Raw genomic sequence first — 13,092 nt, forward strand, 5'->3', positions numbered from 1 at the left:
GTGTATTAAAATATAGTTTTAATATGTTTAAATATTCGTAACTGATGTCCAAACAGGCAGCCCGTGCAAACCCATAGGCGCCGGTAAGTCTGCTGGACATCGGAGTTCAAAGCAGCCAGAGGATGGCCAGAACGTGATGTGTGAACGGCATTTGGTCAGCGGGGAAAGGCGTAGTACCAAGTCCGGAGATCTATGGTTGTCCTCCGTTATGCCACTTGTTCTGCCAGACCTAGGGTCGTGCCTGCCCAGCGGGTGGCATTGGGATAGCTGGGGGGAGATGTGGCAGGCTTGCGCATGACCCGTGGCCATTTCAAATTTCATGCAGATCCGGATTTTCTACCCGGCTTGGCTCTGATTGGCTGCTTGATAAAGTTCCCACACGCTGATTGGCTGTCCGCTCTGCTTCTATTTAATGAATGAAGCAGAGAATACTATAAGAAGCCTTGAGCCAATCAGATTGTGTGTTCCCCTTGAGTCAGAGCCGGAAGAGAGCGGGCAGACTTTTCATAGATGCTTTGTTTGTAATAGCAAAGCTACGGTACTAGCTTCGATTTCGAGTCTGAAAAGCCTGCCCGCCAGAGACTAAGTCCAGCATTTTGCGCCCAAGTTCTCGGAATCGAACGTAGTGGTCGTGGCTGGGATCTTATGCCGATTTGAGTTCCTGGAGATTTGGAGTAGCTCGCGGTCAGGAGGGACCAAGTTATCAGAAGCGAACATAGCGGTGGCGTATGGCATTATATGCCGATTTGGGTACCAGGAGCTCCCGGGCTAAGTCTCGGTCAGGGTAAAACTCTCACAAAGAGTTCCCTGCACCTAGGAAAGTCTAGTTTCCTACCCCAGCCCCAAAGTAAGTGTGTCTTTCGTCTGTATTTTGTGTATCATTGTGTGTAAGCGAATTTATGCCGAATAAATTACAATTTATTTCAATAACCTTGTTTTGCTCAATGATCCCGATAAAAGGTGTAAATAACCCGGTCACCCGTGACACCCATGTCCTGGGCTATCTCTAGCCTGCCTATGCCCTGGGATATAATCTAGCCTGCTTTTGCAATGGGATATCTCTAGCCCGCCCATGCCCTGGGCCACCTCTAGCCTGCCCATGCCCTAGGCTATCTCTAGCCTGCCCATGCCCTGGGTCATCTCTAACCTGCCTATGCCCTGGACTATCCCTAACCTGCCTATGCCCTGGACTATCTCTAGCCTGCCTATGCCCTGGGATATCTCTAGCCTGCCTATGCCCTGGGCCATCTCTAGCCTGCATATGCCCTGGACTATCCCTAACCTGCCTATGCCCTGGACTATCCCTAGCCTGCCTATGCCCTGGGATCTCTCTGGCCTGCCCATGCCCTGTATGCCATCACTTTGCATCCCAGGTGAGGTGGCAAACTTGGTTCTAATGACACAAAGCTGTTTTAGGGCGAAGCTTCTGCGGGTGAGAAAGTGATGGAAAGGTAAACAGACGTCAGTTTAAAAAAAGGGGGGAATAATATTGCAGATTGCGTTCTGACGTTTGGGACGACAACAGCACTTCCGAGAGTTGTAAAACACACGTGTATTTCCAGGTCCAGCCGTGTTACACCGAATAACATGCGGTGTGAGAATTACATGCCAGGACGAGGGATAATGTCGGTAAAACGAGCTTGACACAATAATAAATAAATAAACATGTCCTGTAACTCATAGCAATCCCAGAATAAGCTTCCACCTTTATCTGGGCTCGGTGCATCAGGGATACGCTGGGATGACACATACTCTTCGCCCTCAGTCTGCTGTCTCTTTACAATCGGCCACAGGCGGGGACTTCTGCAGTGTCGTGTGACCAAGCAGGGTCCCTCTCAGGCTCTGCGAGCTGGTGGAGGTGATCTAGGAAAGGAAAATTCCAACGTTATACTCAGCAAGGTATCACGTCACAGATTACACCCAATGCAATACATCCCAGTATAGAGTATTACACCCAATGCAATACCTTCCAGTATAGAGTATTACACCCAATGCAATACCTTCCAGTATAGAGTATTACATCCAATGCAATACCTTCCATCAATAGAGTATTACACCCAATGCAATACCTTCCAGTATAGAGTATTACACCCAATGCAATACCTTCGAAGTATCGAGTATTACACCCAATGCAATACCTTCCATCAATAGAGTATTACACCCAATGCAATACCTTCCAGTATAGAGTATTACACCCAATGCAATACTTCGAAGAATCGAGTATTACACCCAATGCAATACCTTCCAGTTTAGAGTATTACACCCAATGCAATACCTTCCAGTATAGAGTATTACATCCAATGCAATACCTTCCAGTATAGAGTATTACATCCAATGCAATACCTTCCAGTATAGAGTATTACATCCAATGCAATACCTTCCAGTATAGAGTATTACACCTAATGCAATACCGTCCAGTATAGAGTATTACATCCAATGCAATACCTTCCAGTATAGAGTATTAAACCCAAATGCAATATGTTCCAGTATAGAGTATTAAACCCAAATTCAATACCTTCCAGTATAGAGTACAGGCATACCCCGGTTTAAGGACACTAACTTTAAGTACACTCGCAAGTAAGTACATATCGCTCAATAGGCAAACGGCAGCTCACGCATTCGCCGTTCAGCACGTCCTTAACAGCAATACCAGCTCCCTACCTGTACCAAAGCTGTATGCAAGCGGGGAGACTATAGAGCCTATTACAAATGCATTATTTACATCAGTTATGCATGTATATGACGATTGCAGTACAGTACATGCATCAATAAGTGGGAAAAAGGTAGTGCTTCACTTTAAGTACATTTTCGCTTTACATACATGCTCCGATCCCATTGCGTACGGAAATGTGGGGTATGCCTGTATGCAATACCTTCCAGTATAGAGTATTACATCCAAAGCAATACCTTCCAGTATAGAGTAATACACCCAATGCAATACCTTCCAGTATCGAGTATTACACCCAATGCAATACCTTCCAGTATAGAGTATTACACCAATGCAATACCTTCCAGTATAGAGTATTACATCCAATGCAATACCTTCCAGTACAGAGTAGTACACCCAATGCAATACCTTCCAGTATAGAGTATTACACCAATGCAACACCTTCCAGTATAGAGTAATACACCCAATGCAATACCTTCCAGTATCGAGTATTACACCCAATGCAATACCTTCCAGTATAGAGTATTACACCAATGCAATACCTTCCAGTATAGAGTATTACATCCAATGCAATACCTTCCAGTACAGAGTAGTACACCCAATGCAATACCTTCCAGTATAGAGTATTACACCAATGCAACACCTTCCAGTATAGAGTATTACACCCAATGCAATACATTCCAGTATAGAGTATTACATCCAATGCAATACCTTCCAGTATAGAGTATTACACCAATGCAACACCTTCCAGTATAGAGTATTACACCCAATGCAATAACTACCAGTATAGAGTATTACATCCAATGCAATACCTTCCAGTATAGAGTATTACACCAATGCAACACCTTCCAGTATAGAGTATTACACCCAATGCAATAACTACCAGTATAGAGTATTACATCCAATGCAATACATTTCAGTATAGAGTATTACACCCAATGCAATACATTCCAGTATAGAGTATTACACCCAATGCAATACCTTCCAGTATAGAGTATTACACCCAATGCAATACATTCCAGTATAGAGTATTACACCCAATGCAATACCTTCCAGTATAGAGTATTACATCCAATGCAATACCTTCCAGTATAGAGAATTACATCCATTACAATACCTTCCACTATAGAGTATTACACCCAATGCAATACCTTCCAGTATAGAGTATTATACCAATGCAATACCTTCCAGTATAGATTATTACATCCAATGCAATACCTGCCAGTATAGAGTATTACACCCAATGCAATTCCTTCCAGTATACAGTATTACATCCAATGCAATACCTTCCAGTATAGAGTATTACACCCAATGCAATACCTTTCAGTATAGAGTATTACACCCAATGCAATACCTTCCAGTATAGAGTATTACATCCAATGCAATACCTTCCAGTATAGAGAATTACATCCATTACAATACCTTCCACTATAGAGTATTACACCCAATGCAATACCTTCCAGTATAGAGTATTATACCAATGCAATACCTTCCAGTATAGATTATTACATCCAATGCAATACCTGCCAGTATAGAGTATTACACCCAATGCAATTCATTCCAGTATACAGTATTACATCCAATGCAATACCTTCCAGTATAGAGTATTATATCCAATGCAATACCTTCCAGTATAGAGTATTACACCCAATGCAATGTATTCCAGTATAGAGTATTACACCTAATGCAATACCGTCCAGTATAGAGTATTACATCCAATGCAATACCTTCCAGTATAGAGTATTAAACCCAAATGCAATATGTTCCAGTATAGAGTATTAAACTCAAATTCAATACCTTCCAGTATAGAGTACAGGCATACCCCGGTTTAAGGACACTAACTTTAAGTACACTCGCAAGTAAGTACATATCGCTCAATAGGCAAACGGCAGCTCACGCATGCGCCTGTCAGCACGTCCTTAACAGCAATACCAGCTCCCTACCTGTACCAAAGCTGTATGCAAGCGGGGAGACTATAGAGCCTATTACAAATGCATTATTTACATCAGTTATGCATGTATATGACGATTGCAGTACAGTACATGCATCAATAAGTGGGAAAAAGGTAGTGCTTCACTTTAAGTACATTTTCGCTTTACATACATGCTCCGATCCCATTGCGTATGGAAATGTGGGGTATGCCTGTATGCAATACCTTCCAGTATAGAGTATTACATCCAAAGCAATACCTTCCAGTATAGATTATTACATCCAATGCAATACCTGCCAGTATAGAGTATTACACCCAATGCAATTCCTTCCAGTATACAGTATTACATCCAATGCAATACCTTCCAGTATAGAGTATTATATCCAATGCAATACCTTCCAGTATAGAGTATTACACCCAATGCAATGTATTCCAGTATAGAGTATTACACCCAATGCAATACCTTTAGAGAATTACACCAAACGTTATACTCAGCAAGGTATCACATCACAAATTACACCCAATGCAATATTCCAATATAGAGTATAAAACCCAAATGCAATACCTTCCAGTATAGAGAATTACACCCAATGCAATACCTTCCAGTATAGAGTATTACACCCAATGCAATACCTTCCAGTATACAGTATAAAATCCAATGCAAGCCTGCCAGTATAGAGTATTACACCCAATGCAATACCTTCCGGTATAGAGTATTACATCCAATGCAATACCTTCTAGTATAGAGCATTATATCCAATGCAATACCTTCCAGTATAGAGTATTACACCAAATGCAATACATTCCAGTATAGAGTATTACACCCAATGCAATACCTTCCAGTATAAAGAATTACACCCAACGTTATACTCAGCAAGGTATCACATCACAAATTACACCCAATGCAATACATTCCAGTATAGAGTACTACACCCAATGCAATACCTTCCAGTATAGAGAATTACACCCAATGCAATAACTTCCAGTACAGAGTATTACACCCAATGCAATACCTTCCAGTATAGAGTATTATATCCAATGCAATACCTTCCAGTATAGAGTATTACACCCAATGCAATACATTCCAGTATAGAGTATTACACCCAATGCAATACATTCCAATATAGAGTATTACATCCAATGCAATACCTTCCACTATAGAGTATTACAGCCAACGCAATACTTTCCACTATAGAGTATTACATCCAATGCAATACCTTCCACTATAGAGTATTACATCCAATGCAATACCTTCCACTATAGAGTATGGATGTGGCGATGCGCTCACTGAACGGCAGTTTCCAATCGGAGGAGATACGCCACCACGTCAATCAACGTGAGACGGGATGAGACACAGGTACTGGTATCGGCGCATCGTCACAGCGACGGTGGTGGATGTGAGGCTGGTCTCCCTATAGGGATTACCAACCTCCATTATATACCATACACACTGCTTGAAGGAAATTCACAATTGTGAATTTAAATATGTTGAGATTAAGCGATATAACCATACCTTGTATAGTACGATCTGCACCACCTTGCTGCTCTTTTGTTTCTGGGGGAACGAGTACTACATCTCTCCAACATACCACAGAGGAGAGGCCCTAAGCCTGGCCAAAGACGTTTCCGCCTGGGTTTACATATTAGATGTGTCTGCTATCGATGGATACTTTGTGAGTGTGCACGTGTGGCGCTTGTTTCCAATATATTCCAATACAGCATTGCACTATTATACATTTTTGTCTTGTTTCGGTTTTTGCGCTCCCCGTGTTTACAAAATCACATATTAAAGAAATTCAGAGGACGGTTCCTTTTCGGGTTCGGAGCTGCGTACTGGTTCTACTTGTTTCAACATATTGAACACTGTCATTAATTTAAAGTTGCACATAAGTTATATCACTATACTGCATCACGCGTATGTACATTTTGTATTGTTCACACTTTATTATCACATTTGTTGTGTGGGTTTTATATATTTAGAGCGCAAGGTTCTTTTTTTATTAGTTCCCGTGTCCATATACACCCATCCGGTACCTTGTCCATGTAAACCCATCTGGAACCGTGTCCATGTAAATCCACCCTGTACCATGTCCATGTAAACCTACCCGGTACCGTGTCCATGTAAACCTATCCGGTACGTGTCCATGTAAATCCACCCGGTATCGTATCCATGTAAACCCACCGGGTGCCGTGTCCATGTAAACCCATCCGGTACTGTGTCCATGTAAACCCACCTGGTACCGTGTCCATGTAAACCCACCCGGTACCGTGTCCATGTAAACCCACCCGGTACCGTGTCCATGTAAACCCATCCGGTACCGTATCCATATAAACCCATCCAGTACCGTGTCTGTAACAGGGTATTTATCCCTGTTCAGGAAATGTGCCTCTAATCCAGCAGTGTGGTGGTTAACTGCTGGTAGTCAATTAACAAACACCACCTGACTGATTAGGTTTGTTAGACAAGCCTGCCTTTGAGACAGGAAGTGAGATTTTTCCTGAGTCTCACAAATTGTGGGACTGACCATAGGAACAGATGTCTTAAGCCTGCCAAAAGAAACTGCACACTGCCTGCAAGACACAGGGGAAAGTACTTCTAAACCTGGAGAACAAAGAAGCCTTTCCCTACAAGAGAGAGATAAGACTTTCCTTTCTAAGACTTTTTGTATATCTACACATTACAAGATATATGTTTGGGGCTGAGAGACATGCTAATCTAAAGGGAGTTGTGGACTGCATAGGTTTCACTAGAAATACTCCCAAGTGGAACAGAAGCTTTGTTTGACCCCTTATTTGCATATGCTTGGATGATTTTCTTGTGTTAAAGAAACAGGCGCAATAAAAGCCTTATTTAATTTCACCTTAAAAAAGTCTCCATTGCATACCTCTGCACACATCCTCTAACATATGGTGTCAGAAGTGGGATTGAGGTAGCTCTTGAAGTTAAAAGGGGCCCCGGAGATTGCCTGTGAAATTTTTTTGTGCTTTTTGCCTACAAACAGCCTGAGCAACATTAGCAAAGAACACATGCAGCAGAGACCAGAATTAAAGGGATACACATCCAGGCAGGACATCTAAACTGCACTGAAAGCCACACAACCACACACGGACTCTTTTCCCCAATCCCAAGAGGAGAGAGAGAGACTGCTGAGCAGGTAAACCTTACTTGCCTATCACAATAAGTGTAATATGGTTATTGAAATAGGGGTTTTGCCTTCCAGCCGTAGTCAGGGTTCAAGAAGTAAGTTAGCCCTTAAAAGGGATAGGCGTTTGTTGTTTTCAAATGTTTCGCTGAAGCACTGAATACAGATGGTGACCCACAAGTGGTACAGATTCTGCAAGTAAAGGCTGCCACACCGCATAGGACTACCAGCTGTTAATGGAGTATATGCAGAAAAGTGTGAAAATTGATGCAAGACTGTGCTGAAGCAGGGGAATTTTCAGCAAACAAATGCTGAGTGTAAAATTGCCCCGCCGGGTAAAAAGGGATTGCTGAACTGTGTAAAAGGTATCCCAAAGCCAATTGCTGAGTGTTGAGTCGCCCTGCCGGGAGTGAAAGAAATATTCCACTGCAAAGAATATATTTTTTTTTCTGCAAGTAAAGTCTATCTATGTATCTTGGGAGTAAAACAGGCACCCAATTTGTGAAGAGTGAATGTCATAATACCCAAAGATGAGACTGAAAATTACTGAACTAAAGCAGAAAAACAAATTCTGTTGCTGAAGCGGAGGGATTGCACATGGCAAATAAATGGTGTAATGCAAATGCCTTTGCTGAAGCCAGAAAATGGGCAGCTAGCAAGCATTGTATTTAAAGAAAATAATGTCGCAAGCACGAACATGACAGCACGAGGCACGGGGAGTATTGGGCTCAAAGTCAGCTTCGTGTGGGAGTCCTAACTAAAAACACGTCTCCCAGGAAGAAGAGACGGGAACCTGCCGTCCAAGTTAAACAGGCGAGATCCGATCTTGCATCACTCCGGGAACTGGCGAAGAGTTTGCTTTACAGGGAGACGTTCTCGTGCTCTCCACACAGATTTTCAGGCAGGTCCGGGGCCCTCAACTTCAGTCCTCAAGCTTTCCCCCCCACCCCCAAAATGGTCAGGTTTTCAGGATATCCCTGCTTCAGCACAGGTGGCTCAATCAGTCCCTGCTTCAGTACAAGTGGCTCAATGTATCCCTGCTTCAGCATAGCTGGATCAGACTCTGCTTCAGCACAAGTGGCTCAATCAGTCCCTGCTTCAGCACAGGTGGCTCAATCAGTCCCTGCTTCAGCATAGGTGGCTCAATCAGATCAGATCTTCAACTGAGACTCTCATTGAGCCACCTGTGCAGAAGCTGGGATAACCTGAAACCCTGACCTGTTGGGGGGGAGGGGGAGCCTTGAAGACTGGTTTTGAGCCCCTTGGGGTAGATCATTGGAAAGTACGATGAGCAAACTGACAGATTAAAAACGTAAAACAGAAACAGCACAGGTTCTTTCTACTGATATTTAGCAGAATTTCCCTTCCCTCGGCCACAGGTGTTATATATGGGATTCTGAACCTATAGAAAAGAAGGCCTAAACACAATCTACTAAGAATCATATACCACCATATAGAAGATAATACATATAACAGCAATAGGTATACATATAGATACAAACAGTATAGGTAGTAACAGGATATCATGAACAAGAAATAAACAAATATTCACTATATACTTTGATAAGGTATAGATATAGGATAGAGTAGCACTATGTAATAGAAATATAGGGTACCTGTTGTGAATGGTAATGAATCTATGTATATATCAAATTATATATTTTAGCTGATAAAGCAAATAAAAGCGGAAAACATCAAGGCATGTGGCATGTATGTACAGTATGTATGTATGTATGTATGTATGTATGTATGTGCGTATGTCTTTATATAGCGCCTTTAATATACATAGCGCTTCACAGCAGTAATACACGTGACAATCATATAAATAACAAATAATACAAATAACAGATCATGGGAATAAGCGCTTCAGACATAACAGTAACAATTAGGAAAAGGAGTCCCTGCTCCGAAGAGCTTACAATCTAATTGGTGGGGAGAACGTACAGAGGCAGTAGGAGTGCGTTCTGGTAAGTGCGTCTGCAGGGGGCCAAGCTTTATGTATGAGATGTATATTGACGTTTATGACATGTGTAATTATATGTCATGGTTGTTTAGCAGAATGTACTGTAATTGTTCCAAAAGGTGATAGCATCTTAAACTCACCTTGTTGCTGGAAGTAAACTATCTTAGCGAACGAGCCAAATGAATGCTGAAGTATTTGTTTTATCATACATGAATGGGAGAGGCACACAGTGAGTTGCGTTCCCCGTTCATGCTGCCGGCTCCCTGGCTTGGAAGGTCTGCACTCGACTGCCAGATTCCTCATATATAAAAGCATTGTTCCACCCGAATCCCCAATAAGGCTGCGCCCATACTCCCCCTGACCGCGGCGTGAACAAAAGGCCGTGCCTCTATGAGGACGGCCATAGGTCACGCGATTCCCGGGCAGACAAAATAATTAGATTTTGATGCGTGACGGCTGGGTCATATGGGCGGTTCAGCCAATGAGAGCGAACCGCTCACGGGACGTCACGGGCACACCTCCGACACGCCTCTCCGTCCCATATGCCATGGATCGCCTCGGCAGCAGTTGCGCGGAACGTCTGCACTATGGCCTTGGCCTAAGACATACACTTTATTTGGATGTTAACGGTCACGGCATTTGGTAACGTAAGCTTGCCAGCTCCATAACATAAAAATAAAGCAATGGAACCAGCCACGGACCCTAAAGCCACGTCAAAACTATAACCAACCAAAGGTTAGCTCGACCTACGCCACAGAGCTGAAGGGTTGCGGTTACAGTACTTTCCCATAATACCCCAATTAGGGGCAAAACACATGTTTATTTTCCTTTTCTGTCTCGCTGCAAAGGTATCCCCCTAACCTTACCCCCAAAACCCCTAACATTAAGACCGTACCCTAATGTGTTAACCCAAATTCAGCTCCTTAATAACTTACCTTAGCGGTGAGACGGCCGACGGTGAGTTGCCCTCAGTAGCGGCGAGTTGGATGCAGCAAGATGTCACATTCCACCATTATTTGCCTTAGCTGGAAATGCCACCCCACCACCAGCAAGGCTACTCCACCACAAGCAAGGGAACCCTGCCACAAGCAATGCCACCCCACCACCAGCAAGGCTACTCCACCACAAGCAAGGGAACCCTGCCACAAGCAATGCCACCCCGCCACCAGCAAGGCTACTCCACCACAAGCAAGGGAACCCTGCCACAAGCAATGCCACCCCGCCACCAGCAAGGCTACTCCACCACAAGCAAGGGAACCCTGCCACAAGCAATGCTACCCCGCCACCAGCAAGGCTACTCCACCACAAGTGAGGCCACCTGCCACAAGCAATGCCACCCCGCCACCAGCAAGGCTACTCCACCACAAGCAAGGGAACCCTGCCATAAACAATGCCACCCCGCCACCAGCAAGGCTACTCCACCACAAGCAAGGGAATCCTGCCACAAGCAATGCTACCCCGCCACCAGCAAGGCTACTCCACCACAAGTGAGGCCACCTGCCACAAGCAATGCCACCCCGCCACCAGCAAGGCTACTCCACCACAAGCAAGGGAACCCTGCCACAAGCAATGCAACCCCGCCACCAGCAAGGCTACTCCACCACAAGTGAGGCCACCTGCCACAAGCAATGCCACCCCGCCACCAGCAAGGCTACTCCACCACAAGCAAGGGAACCCTGCCACCAGCAATGCCACTCTGCCACCAGCAATGCCACCCCGCCACCAGCAAGGCCACCCCGCCACCAGCAAGGCCACCCCGCTACCAGCAATGCCACTCCACCACCAGCAAGGTCAACCTGCCACCAGCAAGGCCACCCCGCTACCAGAAATGCCACTCCGCCACCAGCAAGGCCACCCCGCCACCAGCAATGCCACTCTGCCACCAGCAATGCTACCCCGCCACCAGCAATGCCACGCCACCACCAGAAAGGCCACCCCGACACCAGCAAGACCACTCCGCTACCAGCAATTCCACTCTGCCACCAGCAAGGCCACCCTGCCACCAGCAATGTCACCCTGCCACCAGCAAGGCCACCCCGCTACCAGCAATGCCACTCCGCCACAAGCAAGGCCACCCCGCTACCAGAAATGCCACTCTTCCACCAGCAAGGCCATCCCACCACCAGGGAGGCCACCCCACCACCAGCAAGGCCACCCCGCCACCAGCAATGCCACTCCATCATCATCAATGTCACCCTAGCACCAGCAAGGCTACTCTACCACAAGCATGGCCACCCCACCACCAGCAAGGCCACAAGTGTTTTACCTCACACGGCTGACCGCCCTACACAAGCTTATCACCTTATAAAACTCACGGTAACACTCACTAGCCCCCCACCCCAATCACAACCCCTATCCGTGCCGGACTCGTCACTGCCGCCATCTGCCCACTCGCTATTATTCCCTGGCACAATGCTGTTGATTAACTGTATATGACAGAATAAAAGATGCCCGGAACTGGACATCGATACCTCTTGCTCTCTCCTCATTGGGTAACCCGGGAGGGTTGTGTCCGGCTACCCGACTTAGGCAAAGAGTGAGAGTTTGCTCGCCGACGTCGAAATTTTCCACTTGGCATTTATATATATATATATATATTTATATTTACTGTATATACAGTATACACAGGCAAGATCAGCTAAACCAGCATGGAATAGGTGATCAAATATTACATAACATTAAATATTAACCCCCTAGTAGCCCAAGTGTTAAACTAGTTATGCTGTAAGAAGGGGTTAATATATACATGACAATACACTACACTAATGTACCTACCCCTCCTTGGCCACCGTAGTGGCTAGTAAAGTATTACCATGCAATACTTCACTAACCGGTAAGGTAATCGAGGGGTTAACCCATAGCACCCCTCACGGGGAGGGGCCTAAACACCCCCGGGGAAAACTACCCCCACCCCATTCCTTTGCTGTGCAGGTGGTGTGTGACGCACATGTGCACATACTGAATGTGGTTACGGGCTCCCCAGAGTCACGCCGCGATTCTCATATTCAGCGCCAGCCTACCGCGTTGGTAGATTTAGAAGCTGGAACGATGGCGAGCGAATTGCGAGTAGATACGTGTATTTGATATCCTTTTAGATCCATGGGGGGTGGGGGGAAAGCCACGCACTTGCCGCCCCTTCTTGAAGTGAAAGTGTGTGTAAGAAGAACGCTGAGGATTCTTGGTATTGACTTGCTGATGTTTTTTTTTAAGTTCGTTTTAGGTGACGCAGAATATGGAGTCCGGCCGCGGCTTCTCACTCCTGTGACTGAAGCACGGCGTTCGTATAATGAGGCACACGTCCACTCGCAGTGTAACTCATCGGCGTGATTCGGGAGCCCGGATACATCAGGTGGTGTGCTGCAGTATTCCCCTGGTAACGTGGCTGACA

At 45.1% G+C, this 13,092-nt stretch overlaps 1 long non-coding RNA gene across 1 annotated transcript; it reads right to left on the minus strand.

The window, feature by feature from the left end:
* Window position 1: 1 nt before the first annotated feature.
* LOC142483498 (uncharacterized) lies at window positions 2-2,181 on the minus strand. Its single transcript, XR_012797359.1, has 2 exons — window positions 1,148-2,181; window positions 2-1,093 (listed from the first exon to the last, which is right to left on the minus strand). It is a non-coding gene; the product is annotated as an uncharacterized LOC142483498 (long non-coding RNA).
* Window positions 2,182-13,092: the final 10,911 nt, after the last annotated feature.

The sequence above is a fragment of the Ascaphus truei genome, unplaced genomic scaffold, assembly GCF_040206685.1.
Source record: "Ascaphus truei isolate aAscTru1 unplaced genomic scaffold, aAscTru1.hap1 HAP1_SCAFFOLD_329, whole genome shotgun sequence".
In the NCBI taxonomy this organism is placed as follows: Eukaryota; Metazoa; Chordata; class Amphibia; order Anura; family Ascaphidae; genus Ascaphus; species Ascaphus truei.